Genomic DNA, 15,989 nt, shown 5'->3' with positions numbered 1-15,989 from the left:
CTTGGCACTCGTACAGGAAGAGACGTGCGAGCCTTCAGCGCAATATTTTGATAAGTCATTGGTTCTTATTAAAATAATAATTATGACGGTAATTATAACTGTAGCTGGCTCTCAGGCGGAGCTGCTGAGTGGAGGGAGAGGGGAGCAGGGTTGTGAAATGCTCTGAAAATAGTTCAAATCCTGCCCTTCGGCTCATGCATGGTGCATGTTGGCGGGGCGCTGCCTCCCTCGGCCTGGTCCTCATCCCCTGGCCCAGCTCCTCAGAACAGCGCAGGTGATGGTGGCTTACAGCATTGCTCTGGTAAAATGCCGTGATGAGCTCGGGACTGGCTCGCTGCTGTTAGCACTGCGTGGTTTGTTGTGTCTTCATAGCGCGATTAGGGCTTGGTGCTCCAAAAGCCCAGGTCAGGCCCTGGTAGTATCACGACTGGAGGGAAGGATCTGTTAGCAGGTAGCGCTGCGGCTGTGATGGCGCTTCCCCAAGCCTTTAATCCGATTCCCTATTAAACACTTACACTAGCCAGGCTGCTACTGCCTGACCTCCTGTGCCAAGTGGCTGCAAGTAATTAACGACTATTTATTAGAAAAAGTCTCAAATCTGCTCATTTTCCAGGCTGTAGGCAGAGATGCCCTGCCCCCTACCCCCCAGATATAAAATACAATATTTTTCTGTTTTGTTTCTTTTGAAGTTGATTTTCTCATCCCTGGACACCTAAGGAAAGCAAACAGCATTGCTCCTTGCCTGGCGCTCTTGTATGGAGCTGCAACAGGAACCTGGAGCATGCGAGTGCTGGGATTTGCTCCCCTCGCCGGGGCTTCAGCCATGTCTGATGTGACGAGCAGAAAGAGAGCTCAGGTTTTAGGTTGTAGGACAAGCTTCTGTGTGGGGCAGTTCAGAAAGTAAGAGCTGTAAAGCTCTGTGGGACCTCTGGGAACACAAGTTTAAAAATTGGATAAGCCTGAACACGTTTATCATGCTTTCAGAGTACAGGAATTTTCTGGAAGTCCATTTCATAATGAGCCATCATTTTGGGGGATAACTGATACAGAGAAAGGTTAAGATCTGTTTCGCTTTTTGGGCAGGTTCCCATAGCCCAGGACTTTGTTTCTGTACTTGCTGTGGGATCCATGGGTTTTTGCACATGTTCTATGCATCAGAATTTGACCCAGATATATTTTATGTGGAACTATGAGCTTTGTCTTTATATAGCCAAATATTCAAGCAAAAAAATATTTCACTAGAGTTTAAACGTGTTTGACACGGTTATGTAAAAATCCAGTCTTAGACTTTACCCCTCTGGTGTGTATTCATTGCTTCAGGCTAAGGTAAGCCTGCTAATTGTAGCAGCAGGGAATTTGTGTTGAACAGGTAAAGCAGTTCTTTTTTGTCCATTTTAGTACCATCGCTGATCTGTCAGAACGAACAACTATCTCGGGCTCTCAAAAAGTTATCATTAGGATATTTCTTTTTGTAGTTGAAGCCCTTTATGGGATTTTCACTTTTTAGTTGAGGATGTAAACTTGGAGGTGAATTAGGGCTTGCTCATGAATGACTGTAGCTGAGGAGGGAAGTAAGTCTTGCACGTTGAACAGTTCTTGGAGGGCTGTGTGTTTGGACAGCCTGGCCATCTCAACCCATAGAGACTTCGGTTGCTCTTTGAGTGTCACCGAGTTTGTAATGAGTGCTGTGGTCGCTTTCAGTTTGTGGAGTGTGGGACTTGGGTAAGTGGAAGGGAAGCCCTCGAATTTCGTGCTGTCCTGGATTTAATTGGACGTCTGGGTTCTGTTTCCAGTTGAGTTAAGAGACCTAAGCAGACTTGGATCTGAACCCCGGCACCAAAACAAACTTTGTTTGGTGGTTTAAGCCACCTGCAGTCAGGGAGCAAGGAGGTGTGTTCATTTTGCTTAGCAGCAAACTTTTACGTTGTAATTTTACTATCATCTTGGGTACTTACTTCTTCCTCCTGCCTGAGCAATTCTCTCTTATTTCTGGGGCTTTTCTCAGTGGTTGCAGAGGTGGCTCAAGGCTCAGTGTGAAGGTGCTGGGAGTTAGAGCACTGACCTCGGTAGCTTGGCATGGGCTGTGTTGATCGCATAGTTGCTTAGGAAGCAGATTAATGTAATTGGAAATGAAGTACTGCAGGTCTCTATTAGCTGCTTGGTGAACAGTAGCTCCTTTATGGAAGGATGTTTCTACATTGAATGAACCTGTGCGTTTTAATTTTCCTTGCCTGCTGCCTTTGAGCTGTTACCGTCCTGACTTAGTTGCCTAGTGTGGCTGCTTCCTGTTTGCTACCAGGGCTGCCTCTGCAGCCTTGGTGTGTCCCCAACTGTTTGCACCTGTTGCTATGGCTAGGCTGGGGGAGATGCTACAGTGGTTTGAAAAATCTCCTTAGTAAGGTGGTGGTTAGGTTTTTTTCTGCATTTACTGGGGTAAAATGTACTCAGGGCTTGACGCTGCTGCTCTTACATGAGCGGAGACTTGCATGCCTGTGTACTTGAATTCCAGTGTGGTCAAATATTTGGGAGTCTTGGTGCCAACTAAGACAAGCAAGAGTTGTCCATTTAGGTGATTGGCTGGGATTTTCCAGACCAACTATCACTTGGCAATATTCTGCTTTGCAGTATCCAATTTAAATGAGCCTAGGACTTGGCAAGTCAACACTTGATCAAGTCTGGGCTCTTCTAATAGCCAGTTACTTCTGTAAATATTCGCTTTGCTGTTCAGCGTTGGTTCAGACCTCGGTCGTTACCCTCTGTAAGCATGATGTGTGAGGGGTGGTTGTACAGGACTCATTTTGGGACACCTTTACCAACTGAATTTCAGCTTTTTCAGCATACTCATGTTTGCTGTAGGTTGAAGACAGAGGTCTGTAAGAGCTCGAGTAATACAGTGCACTGAGAATAAGCTGTGGTTCTGCTAGGAGCTGGAGTGCAGACTGATGTAAGATGATGAAAGAATAGTCATATGAATGTGATCATGTTAGGGTTTTTATGTAGTTTTTGTATGTTCATTTAAGTTGTTGGACTCAAATGCATTTTAAAACAAAGGTTTTTCTGTTGTCCTAAAGTGTTCTGTAACACTAAAAAAAAATGTTTGGTAAAAACTCTTCTTTATGTGAGTTTTATAAACACCGGTTCTGTAAAAGCCTAAAACCAATCTGATGTGACTGAATGTGTTACGCAGTAACTGAAAATCCAAATAATATACCAAATTTTTTCAGTTTTCCATTCCTTACCTGCTGTGTCCTGAACGGAGGCTGACCGCTACAACAGAGGGATGGCTGGAGTCCCTGCCTGTTCCTCCTGGCTGCAGTGGAATTCTTTAACGGTTGTTTTCTGTTCTTAGTATTTTTAGGAGTGCTGAAACTTGTAATTCAGGATTCTCGAAGGCCTTTAGTATTCTGCTGGCCTTGCTATGTCTCCTTCTAAATCATGATACACGAGTGATTTCACCTCATGCTGAATTAGGGAAGATGCCTGTGCAGGAGGAGTGCACTCTGAGCAGTGCTTGGTGCACGGAAGTATTATTTTGATGGAAGGTATGTTAAATCTGTCTGTGTTGCATTATGCTTTACCTCTAATGCTCTCAGGCAGCTTTCAAGTCGTACTTCAGTAACTGTTTGCTGGTGGACTACTTCGAAGGCAGCGGATAGGGTTTTTGAAGAGGTTTAAAATGCCTGCTTTGTCTTCCAGTTAACCTGTGTTAGAGTTTAATTTCAATGTATTGATCCCTGCTTAAGGAGATACCCAAATGACTCCTACGTGGTGGGCAAGGTTAGGGTAAACCACAACTGTTTATGTTGAAGGACGGTGCTGTAGCTGATCAGCTTGTACAGTGTGCCAGCGTGGGTGAGAAGCTCAACAAACCCTCAGGTTGCAGAAGAAAGGAGCGTGTCCCAGGGTGGGCTGCAAATGGCCTGGGCAGAACGATGCTTGCATGGCGCGCCCGTGGAGGAGGAGAACCTGAGGTGTTTTTTCTTTTTTCAGTTCGCAAATAAAAATGACTGCTGACAAAACAATTGCCAGCCCTCGTCCCACGCAGGTAGGTTGTGTGAGCACCTTCCCTGCTGCAGCAGCAGAAATTGGAGACGAGACGATGATGGCTGCTGCTGAAGGTCCAGGCAGTGACTGCACACACTGGCCGTGGCCGCTGTTTCTGCTGCAGAGCCGTTGGTGGGAGGGAACCCGCTTCATCTGTAAGCAGGATATTTTTTCTGTGAGCTGCACAAATCTGTGGCCTAAAACCCGTGCTCAGCCTGGAGGTAAGCAGTGGAAAGTACCATTTCCTACAGCCAGCATTTGCTTGCTGTTAGTGAAAGCTTATGTGCCTTCGCTCTTGTGCTTTTATTTTTAGGAATTTAATGCTGATTTTTATCAAGTCCTTTTGTTTGCACATATCAACATAAATATCAGTATCTTCTGAACATGTCTCTTACACTGCAAGCCTAATATTAATTGTAGGATTGCCAATCTCCTTAAGTAGTCCTTTTGTGTATGTATGAAGGGAAGAAAAACAAAAACCTTTAGCCATTATAGCTGCTGAATTGTGGGCACTAAGTCCTTGAGAAGAAGCTTTTCTATTATCCCTAATGCTCTAAAGCTAGCTGAATAAACGAAATGAACACAGATGTTTCCTCACTGGTGATACAGTTCATAAGCCCCCTGCTAAAGTCATGAGTCAGCTGCGGGTCTGACTGCTCTGTGCATGCAGAAAGCTGTTGACCAAACAGTGCAGGCGTTACTCAAGAAACCTTCCTGCTAGGCTGAACAGGCTTGCTGAAGAATACTTTGTGTTCCCAATTTATTAACCATTTAATGAATTACCAGGGTATGTTTAAATTAACACAAAGGCTGCTTTCTTGCCAGGCATAAAAATGGTGAGGGCGCTGCGATGCAATGCTGTGGTTGTGCCCGGGTAGTGGAGGGATGGTCTGGGCCAGGCTGGTGGGCATCTGCCTGTCATCTTGTGGAGCTGCTGCCTTGGCTGGTGGTGAGTGAAAACAGAATCCGGATGGGGGCTAGCTGGGGCCCTGAGCAGGTAGTTTAGTTCTGGCTATGGCAATTAAAGCAGTTTTGTAAAAATGCTTCTCCATGCATCCAGACAAAAGAGCAGGAGCTATGAGTTCATTACACGTTGTATTTAGTGACAAAGCTACTAACGTGGTCAGTCTGCCTCCCCGTCTGCTCTGTTCACCTATTTTGTTTTCCTTGTTTGAGTGATTTGCTGCAGGATTGAGATCTTTAGGTTTACAGAGTCAAGTTTGACAGTGCAGGTGGGAAGAGGGGAATGGAAGCAACACCCATTTGGGGGGGGGGGGATCTGAGACATAGTGATGGGCGTGTGCTGGGAGGAAAGGGTGCTTCCAAGATAGCCAGATCCTAACCAGCTTCCACAGCTAACCTTGGGATGAGGGAATGGTTTGTCTGCTACAGCAGGTGCTTATCCAGGCTTTAAGGCACACTTGAGAAATCTGACCGCTTACACCATTCCTGTCAGCACAGGATTTGATACTGTGTTTTTAAAAAGAATAAAAAAGATGACACTTTTTTTGCATGTGCGTGCAAGGACTTATGTTTTAGTAATTATTTTAGACTATATATTTTAGACTGAGATATTTTCAGGGATTTTAGAGGTATAAGTTGCTGTCAGAAGACAACTTCAGTCACCTAGCTCATGAATCGTTGGAAGTGAAGTGTGTGGGATGCTCCTGTCACAGAGCTGCTGACTTCTGTTACTGCTCTCTTAACTCCTGACTCCTCTGGGTAACTCCTGTTGCTCTCATCCCCAGCTCCCTTTTGGCAGAAACTTCCTCCCTGATTCCCACGTCAGGCTGAGCTTGCTGGTGTCTCCGTTTGTGCTAGCCCAAGGCAGTGACACATGGAAACACTCAGCTGCGTGTTCACATGCTGCGCTGTGGCGCGGCTGCTTCCCGGGGCCCACATGTGAGCAGTTGTACGGGGCTGCTGAGCACGCTGCCGGGGTGGTACCAGAAGGGCTGGAGGCTTGGCCACCCCGATCCCACCCGAGGCGCGTGCTGACAGCCCGCTGCTTGCACTGGGCTGAGCTTTCTGGTCAGATTGCCTCAGCCGTGGAAACTTGTTCTCATTCCCATAGCTGTGATCCCTCGCTTACTGGCACCTTCTGGCTTTCCAAATATGAGATTTTTCTGCTCTCCCTTTAATCCTTTAACCTTAGTGATGCGCATCTCTGCTTCTGCTCCTCCCTTCTGTTTCTGAGCAGGGCACGTTCCTCGTGCTGAGGGTTTGAGCGGCACAGTCTGGTTCCCTTTGCAGAGACAGACCAACTTTGATCAGCCGAAAAAGCAAATGGTTGTAGAAATATGCGTTGTGCACTTCGCACACTCTGAGTGTCTTTGTGGCTGGTGCCTGGTGTATTGCCTCTGGCAGCGTGTTTCTGGTGCGCAGCTTCCAGTTGTGCAGCGAGAGACCTTGGCAAATGCTTCACCTTTGGTCAACACACAGCCCTCTTAGATGCTGCACGATGTAAATACGGGCTTGTCAACAAGGGAAAGCAATGGCAAAATAAGTGAAGGGGTGAATTTGAGACCTGGTGTATTTGATATTGAGTCCTCACGTGGGCACTTTGATCCCACGTGCAAGGTGATGTCCTGTGGCTTCGCCTGACCCGCTCCCGGAGCTGGCTCGGTTTAGCTCACAGACATGCTTGGAATCAACCACGTGGGCAGCAGGGGAGGATTAGTTCTGGGCCAGTCCCTGACTCCGATGTGTACGACTCGTTTCAAAATAGTAATATTTTGATCGTTTATTCTTCATGTAAATAAAGAACGCTGAGGAGGAGTTAGGTGTTTCTCATTCACCAAAAGCTGCTATTTTAAGTCATGTTCTTCAGGAGCCCTTTCAAAATTAGTACTTACAGTAAGTTGTTATCCATGAGATTTTGTTTGTTTTCACACCAGATCTAAGGAAAATGTCATTTTTCTAACTCTGCATGATATGTCACTAGCTTTTTGCTTTGGGTGGCAGCTGGAGGGGGTCAGAGATGACAGGAACCAACACAAACTCGTACTGGGAGACACTTCGTGGCGTATGTTGCGCTAACACAGGGTTACTTTGCGTGCTACTCTGCAGTGCCGCCTTTGCTGGCTTTGGCTGACTGGTGATGTCTGACTCCTCGTTTGCGTCCCATTTTGCGCTGGTGGCAGTTTTGTGCCACGGCTGACTTTTATCTCTGCAGACAGTTGGTGTGGAGCCTGTGCAGAACTTACTCAGAGGCCCTCAGCAAACCAAGGGACAGAATAAAAGCAGAGCAAATAGTGCAGAGTAACTTGTCACGGCTTTCTGCTCCAAGGTGGATTTTTATCCTAAAGTAGAAAGTACATTGGGAAGCCTGCTTGAAGCCACTGTAAGCAGAAGTGGAAATGTGAATAATGGAGGGGGCAAATCTCTTTCGATCAGTTGGAAAATTTATATTTGACAATAGCGGTGGCTGGAGGAAAATGTATTGAAGTGGCTACGTCCAAAGTCTTGGGGTCTTAAATAATGTGCTTTAGGAAATAGCTGCTGAGTTTATATTCTTTTACTAGATCAGAAAGCCAGATTGGAAGGGATGATCATGCTTCTGAGGCTGTAAAACGTGCAAGTGAACTCTCTGAAGTAGCAGGATAAAATACACACTTACTTTTGTTTTCTCATTTCCTTGGAAATTACTTCTTTGCTATGTGTATGTTCTTTATGATACCAGCTGCTTTATGAGAAGTATCTTTCTGTGCTGCTTTTCAATACTAGCACCAGGAAAAGGCTGATAGTTATTTATATGGATGTTAAAGGAGCCCGTGGAAACAGGGTATAGCACGTTTGTTATGTTTTGTAAGTAGAGTGGGGAAAAAAGCGCACAAATTCCTGCTTTGTATAGGTATGTATCTTCTCAAAGAGCATTGTGGTTTGTGTCCTGCAAGTGTGGTATAGCACAGTGCTGTATAATGGGGAAGTAGCAAACTGAAATAGTCGTTACAGGGGGTATACACTATTAACTGTAAAATAATTAAACATGGAAGCAGCTTCTTGGGAAGGTGGTGAATTTTCCATTGTTGAAGCCTCTTGAATGAAGGCTCTGGGGTGCACAGCAGTTCTTCTGGCACAGGTACTGCAGGGGGTGCAGGTACTGCAGGATGCTCTCCTCTGGCCTCTGCCAGGCGGGTCTTTGGCCCTGCCAGGTGTGTAGCTGTGAGCCTGGGGGTGGGAGGAGACCGAGGCCCGCAGTCAGGACAACAGGAGAGATTCTGTCCTTGGCTGCATTGGCGTAGGATTCATCAACATCACCATGCAGGAGCTTTACCTGGTGTTAATGGTTTGATTAGCTAGGCTCAAGGACATGGTACTACTTGGTATTTCTGCTTTCCTAGTGTCACTTAGAGTCAAATTACTCAAGGACAGCGAAACCTTTAATGTTAAGTAGTGTGCTGTGTGAATTCTTTACTCTCTGAAACTGGTGGCAGAACTCCCACTTACTTCAGAGGGTTTACGTTTTTACCTTCGGGCTCAAAACAGTTGCTCCAATTTTTATGTTCTGAGTTAGGAACAGCTGGCACAGCTGTCAGACCCGAAATGCTCAGTAACGGGCAGTAGTGACTGGCTGCCTTCAGTCACCTGCAGCCTTCCACCACTTTGACATTTGTTTCTAGGCTTAGCTTGATGTTTCCTTTAACGTTTCATATTGAAAATCAAGCTCAGTTTTGATTCACATTGCCGAAGTGGCATTACAAATTCTGCCCTTATTTAAAGCAGCGTGGCATGATGTGACATTTATATGATGGCATCCTGACATCCTGAGCTAATGTTTCGGGTTCTTCTGTCAGTGGGAAGCATTTGTGGTTTTTTCCCCTCCCTGCTTATGAAATGCGCTTGTCCCAGATATGCCATTAAGTAAATAGATGTAGAATAAATGGTTTTCCCTGTGCCACGCTTACAGAGAAACCAGCCAGGCTCAAATGTACATCCATACATATGTACATGTATATGCGTGTGTGTATGTGTATACATATGCACATTCCCCACGGCCTGTTCAGGAGCCACGGGGAGGACAGGAATTGCAGCCTGGAAGCTGAAGGCCAAGGGGTTAAAGCTCCCCCCAGGGACTGTCCCTTGCTGCAGGGGTGCCGCAGGGCTTTTCGTGCCTGCTGAAGCAGCCTGAGACTCTCGGTGAGTACTGGGTGTTGTAGCGCAGGGGAAGGCAAGGACACTGCATCAGTCCAGGGCAAGTCTCGAGGGAAAAGAACTTGGATAACAAGGTGAGATTTGTATTCAGGCAAAGCTCAGGTGCTCGGAGGGCGCAGGCTGTGTGCTGTTACTCAGACTGGCTTCTTGATTCTTAATAAAATTGCTATTAGTCTTTTGCAGCCCATCCAAAAGCTCTTGTCACATTTGATTTCAGGTTAAAACTGTGCGAAGCCTTCAGTTGCTTTGTGTTGCTTTTGTTTGTTTTTTAAATAACCGTACTTAAATCCTCCTATTCTTCCAGATGAGACACACTCTTCTGCTTTTTTTCCCATTTAGTGATTTTTTTTTTTCTGGTGACTGTAACACAAGTTGCCAACTGTTTTTTTTGTTTCATATTCGCAACGTGACAAAGTACATCCTTGGCACAAGTGCTATATAGCTGGATCAGAAAAGCACAATGAGAGAGATTTGGAAAGCAGACTGTCTTTATCTAAAAGAAATGGTGGTGACCTCTTTAACAGCATAGAAGTGTGATATTTTCTTTGTAGTCTCCTCCACTCTTGGGGTTGTCAATGGGATTTTACCCATCTCTTGCCAGTTTCTGTTTTTTTTTCTCCCCTGTGTTTATGTATGTGTCATCGTAAGTTTGGAAGATGAACAGCTGAGTTTCTGCAAAAAGAAAATAGCCTTGCTAATCTGCTAATCTTCTTGAAGTTATCAGCAAAATAGATGATCAAGAGGCGAGGAGTTCGAGTGCAGGGTAGCGATGAGCAGCTCCAGTGGGGCCGCTGACAGGAGACCCCAAGAGAAGGTCCGCTGTCGGGCGGTGAGAAGCAGAGTCCTGCTGTGAGTAGGCGCTGCCTGACAGATTCTAAGGAAAGATGAGAAATTTGTGATTTTTTTCCCACTATTGCACAACGTATTTTGAGGGTTTTCTGAGGTCCAAAACCATGGAGTAAATTCAGTGGCCTTACCAAGAGAGGGGCTGCACATGCCTTGGTCCTCGAAATAACCGCTCTGTTTTTGAGTACGTGAGCCTGCTCCAGGTGAATTGTCCGTGAAGGTCTGGTCCTGGCTGTCCTCGAGTGCTGCCAGGTGCTGCATGAAGCAGCAGCCTCATGGCCTGGTTGTGCAGGTGGGATGTGCAGCACCAACTAGGCTTCTGAGGACGTGGTCCCTCTGTTGTAGCCAGCCTGGTACTTTTATTTATGATGTTCCTAAAAAATCAGTAGATGTTCTGACACAGGGATTCAAAACAAGCAAGAGCCTCCCCTAACCTCTGCTTTGAAGCGAAGTGGAGCTGTTCCTTTCTTCCTCAAGAGCTGTTCTTGTAATGAAGGCCAGCAGTTCTGTGCATCGCTGAGATCACTTAGATCTGTATTTTAAAAAGCCTTCATAAAAGAAAGAACTGGTCTTCCTTTCTTGGCTTACTTGCTTATTTCCCCACTTTTATTACAGGAAGCTGAAAGATTTCAGGAGGCAATTTCCCCTCTGTGTTTGACCTGCTTCTCAGTACCAGGCAGGGCATGTCATCCTGGAGGAGAGCTCAGGTGTACTCTTTAAGGAGTGCTTGGAACATGCTACAGTCCTGGATACGTGGTGTTTGGTAGAAGCTGAGAAGCTCAGTTGTGGTAACAGCTGATCAGAAGTACCACCTCGGATGTAGGGGTGAGATGCCAGTTAAAACCACACAGGAACTGGTGCACACCGGCAAGGTTCACTGTTTGTTTGTGTGTTTACCTTTCTGGTTGCCTCTTGGTGTCTTTCTTGCTTGAAAAAAGCAAGTGCAAATATGATAGCAAGTCATAAGATACCAGGCTGGCCCTCAGAGCCTTATCTTAGAAAGTAAGATGTGCTTGCAGTTGGCTGAGTGCATCATCGTAAGCCCAAATTAGGTCCTGTAGTAAACTTGGAGGAATACAAGGTGACACAGCCACTGAGGTGCAGTTCTTGTTAGTTTATCTTTGTTGTCTGGCAGTTTTTCAGAAACTACCAGTGGACACATTATATATTCACTGCTTTAATAGTTCTTGTTGCCAGCTTACAGCTGGTAGCGTGTTTTATGGGTTTCTAAATCATTTAAAATGTTGCATCTCAGAGTAAGACTGTGTGCTGAATCGATTAGTACTTGCGATAAGTAGAACAGATACGCCAAAGATGGAGGAATTAATACTGTGTGAAGACCCTAGTTTTATAATTTCAAATTAATTCATAGCCTGAATTATCTTTTAATTTATAAGGTATCAATAATATTTACCTTAAGTTTTGGTGCTCTAGCAGTAGTTTCAAATTCAAGTTAGGAGCTGCAGTTCAGGCCCTCGAGTGAAGTGTTCCAGCACTGCTGCAGTGCCTTTACCCTGGTGCAGTTCCCCACAGAGTGATCTTCCTGCTGTTTCCTTGCAGAGAAGCAAACCGTGCACTTAATCCTTGTGAGGAAGACTATGTGTAGATGACTTTAGCCCTGCACAGTGCAAGTAGTTTTTCTCCGTGTCTTATCCCGTATGTACCGAGTTCAGAGCATGCTAGTTTTGTTGGTGGGAGAGGGAGGAAGAACCAGACCGTGCTGGGAAACCTCCTGACTCTGCAGGGGAGTGCAGGACACTGGGGGACAGGAGTCCTAAGTTTTACTCATCTTGACCTTTTTTGTGGTCTCGGCTGGCCTCTGTGCCTCTGCTGCCTTCTGCAGTCAGTCTTTTGTCTCTGTGGATCTTGTTAGTTTTCTCTGAAGCAGGAATGCTGCTTCTCTGTTCAGCACAGGGAGGCCCCACTCGCAGCGGAGGCAGTCAGGGGCTGTTGTGTTGCATGTAATGATGGGTCCGTGTTTATATAAACCAAAATAAACAAACCGAAACACAAGTGTGGATGTGCCTTGGGTTCGAAGGCAGGTTTGTGCATAAGTTTCTGTTCAATTTCAGGAAACTCAGGTGTGTTGCAGAAGAACTGCTAAGCTGGAGCTTTCCGCAAATATAAAGCGTTTTCTTTAGCTTTTTTCCCTGTGTTTAAATTGTCAAAGTAACATGTGTCTCCCAAGCTCCTGCTTTTCTAGTTTAACATACATAATTGGTCCAAGGACGTTTATGAAGCTATAATCAGAGGCAAACTGCTTTCTCTTTGTTGAAACTTTTTTTTGCAACTTTCTGCAAGACTTTCTGAAAACCTCACTGTTGTCTCCTGAAGTTGTGCTTTGTGTATTTTACCGTTGCAGACTTCTATCAGATTCTCTTCAGAGCTCTATCACATCGTATTTTATAGAACAATTCTACAACGCACTGTTTCTTAGCTTTACTGGGAATTTTGATTCCCCTAGGCCTTCCTGTCTGCAAGCAGGCTGATGTACAGACATCACTGGTACATGGTGCTGTACACTGCTGTCGGAAGCACGCAGGTGTGTTACAAAGCACGCAGCATTGCGCTGTGTAGCGATGGTAGTTACATCGGCCCTTGGGCTTCAGTGATGGTAAAAGAGTAAAAATGGAGTTGTCTCATAAGGCTGTTACACTGCGAGAAAATAAAGGAACTTCAATGTGATATTTTCATGCTAAGATGTTCTTCCTTTGGCTTTCTGATTATTCATTAGCTTGTCAAACTCTTCCTCTACTGTTTATCATTTTGTTTTAAGTATCTTGTAAGTTTTGATTTGCCTGAAGTTGTCTTAGTTCGGAAGAGGGAAAGTTTAGGAGCTCTGCATCAGTTGCTACAACACCAATCTCTAAGAAAAGCTGTGGTTTTGAACGGTAATTCCAAGAAAAATTGGTTGGAAGCATTGTTTTTCTGTTCAGTGTAGCTACATAAAATTCTCAGATCGGGATCTCACAAACAATTAATGCCTTCAGACAAAGCCCCACGCAGATGCTCTGTCGAACTCTTTCAAAGTTACAAAAAGAATTAGTGCTGTCTCTGGAGTGAACCTGCAGGAGTTCGGAAAGTCACCCTGTTAATGTGATTGATTTTACATCAAGGATAAATCTTTCCTTCAACACCCAAGTGCAAAGGGTCACACGCTTGCATGGAATAACTAAGTGTGTGCGTGACTTCAGAACCTTCAGGAGAGAAAGGAAGGAGCGTTTCCAAACAAAAATGCCTGGTTTGTTTCTCCGGATGACGAGAGGCCTGGCAAGGACTCTGTCAAGGAAAAACTTCTGGTAGGCTTTATGTCAGGACTTTATCAGATGCGTGTCTCAGGATGGAGACGTGCAACATTGCCTTCTTTAGGGGCTACCACTGCAGTGGGTTGACCAGCACAGGCAAAAAGCTGGCTGAGCAAGACTTCGAATGCGGCACCTCAGTCACCTTGTAAAATCAGTGATAAATACTGGCTCGTTCAGAGCATCCCCGAAAGCCCCCGGCACTGCGCAGTCTGCCGCATTATAACCTGGTTGTGGGGGCATGTGGGCCCCTCGTGGTGCCATCACCCACTGGCATCCCCCTGCACCACCCTGATGAGGGCAGGTGCCTTACAAAAAAATGCTTTTGTCTGCCAAAGTGTTCTAGGATGGGGGAAAAAGTAAACAGACTTCGCTTTTAGTAAGCGCACGCTTAGCCTCTGCCATCTGTATCTTTGCATTCATGGAGCATCTTGGAAGTTTTGCCTGACTCGTCCAAGGTAACCAGGTCATGTGTCGCTCCTGCTCCTCTGCACAGGTACTTGGATGCTGTGAGCAGTTTCTGCATTAGAGTGATCAGTTGTTATGGGCTGTCACTGTGCCAGCATTGATTTCTTAGTTACAACAGGCTTGTGTGTAAAGTGATGGCCCAGAGCCCCAAATTCGGATGCCCTACTCCCACTCCTGACTGCGCTGGTTGGAAATACCTGCGAGATGGCTTACCTGGACGGGAGCCCTCCGTGCTGCTGCTTGGGTCATAGGGTGAGCGCTTACATGTGAGTGAAGGACAGAACAGGAGCCTTGTCAGCTGCACGGGAGCCTGTGCTGGATTGCTGTGGTTTCACCTGCCTGGGGAGCGAAGGGTGATGTTCTCGTGCAGTTGTGATTCACGTGTGGCTGAAAGCCGTGCGTGAAGGGGTTGGGAATGTTGCACAGATTCCCTTGAAGGGAACGTCCGAGTTCCTTCACCCTGAAATGTCCGAGTTTGGAGGATCCTTCCAGCACATGCCACGCTCTGGCCACGGTCGTGTTTCCTGCTGCGGGTTGCTGCACCAGCCTCGCAGCTCTGCTGGTTCCTGTTTTCTCTCTACCTTGCCTGGTGGCTGCAAATCATTACAGGCACGCTTGTCAGTGCTTCCCTGGGGGGAGCCTGGACTGGCACCGGGCTCAGGCTTAGGGGCATTGAGGCGTGCTGGGTCGGGCAGGTTGCTGTCGCTTTGGGAAGGCTGGCCTCCAAAAGCCCTATGTCCCTTCCTCGAGGCATAGTGTTTTTGAGGGGAAGTTTCCTAACTGTTGTTGGCAAATAGAGTGGATTTTTGAAACTAGCTGTTCTTGCATAAAGTAACGGCCTGTATATTTTCAGAGGCGATGAAGTTAACCATCCCTGGTCTGTCTCAACCAGCATCTCTTGGAAGGAATTTCGCAGGTAGGGCAGGCGCTTGGTGCACGAAGTCTGAAATGCAGCAGGTGACACCAGAAAGCTCTGCTTCGCTGTGAGCAGCACACCTGGCGTACGTCAGTGTGTGAAAACTCAGCGTAGGATTCAAATGACAGGACCAGAAGAGCACTGCTTCACTGTCACCTGCCAGGTCTGCTTTCATCTTTTATTTTATCCCGTTGGTTATGACGTAGCCCCATTACTGTGCCTAGTAATAGCCATAATAATGGGTGCATTGGTTCGATACAGGGGGACTTGTCATGTCCTAAAAATAATAAGGCATAGAAAACATTTAAGAAAGTTTGTCTAGAAACTCCATGTAGAGTTAAATGTAAGATTTTTCAACTCCTGGTCCTTACTCAGAATTCAGGCAAACGCCAGAGCCTCAGACTTGCTCTGTGCTGGACGAACAGGTTTCTCTCCAGCTCTGCAAACAGGGGTTGAGCAGATCCATGGTTCAGCCCTAACAGGACCATCTGGCATTTTGTTTTATTGTTTTGTTGTGTGGAAAGGTGTAAGACAATGTCTGTGTTTTTACCAAATGGAAAGAATTTCAGCAGGAAATGTCTCCACTCCAAACATGCTCAGGTTTTCTTTACTGCAATCAATACAGTTATTCATGGATTTCTGCTCCCAGCTCACTTGTGGCTATATTTAACATATGTCATTGTACTAGGCTACAGTGCTTTAAGAGCGCTTTTTATTGTTGTACAGATGTGTGCTGCAATGAGAGCAGCGTTGTATACAGCCACGGCGTGCTGCATAAATCTGTCTGCTGCTCCTGTGAACGTGAGGGGCTGCTGCGTGGCGCTGGGTTTTGCTGATGGTTGATGTCTGTTTTAAATTCCCGTCGTGGCTGAAGCCTGCTCAGCACATCATCCTCGGTGTGCGCTCGGCAGCGCTGCAGCTTTGCATAAATAATTGCTCAGATCATCTGCGTGGTTTGTACGGCGCTGAAAATCATTTGCATTAGCTGATGATGAGGCCTAGTGTACGTATCCGCTCGTTGTGATGGCATGTCCTCTGTTGACACAACAGAGCTTGTTTCAGTTCTCAGCCTTCTGGAAGGAGATGGGTTGATGGTTGCATAGGCACCATTGGGAGCATCTCTACTGTGTTTGTTGACAAGGATGAACCAACAGCATATATGGAAAGCTAATTGTATATTCTTTTTCTCTCTGTAGAAAAGTGGGTAGTTTTTGGTTGAAATATGATGCTAAGCTTGGCAGTCATGGGATTTAAAGCAA

At 46.0% G+C, this 15,989-nt stretch overlaps 1 protein-coding gene across 1 annotated transcript in view; it reads left to right on the top strand.

Annotated features, from left to right (window-relative positions):
* The window catches only part of XYLT1 (xylosyltransferase 1), a 192,572-nt gene that overhangs the window by 8,771 nt on the left and 167,812 nt on the right, over positions 1–15,989 (top strand). The gene's annotated exons all lie outside the window — the stretch shown is intronic.

The sequence above is a fragment of the Anser anser genome (assembly GCF_964211835.1).
Source record: "Anser anser genome assembly, chromosome: 15".
NCBI classification, from domain to species: domain Eukaryota; kingdom Metazoa; phylum Chordata; class Aves; order Anseriformes; family Anatidae; genus Anser; species Anser anser.
The sequence above is the reverse complement of the archived record's forward strand: the minus strand, read 5'-3'. Positions and strand labels throughout refer to the sequence as shown.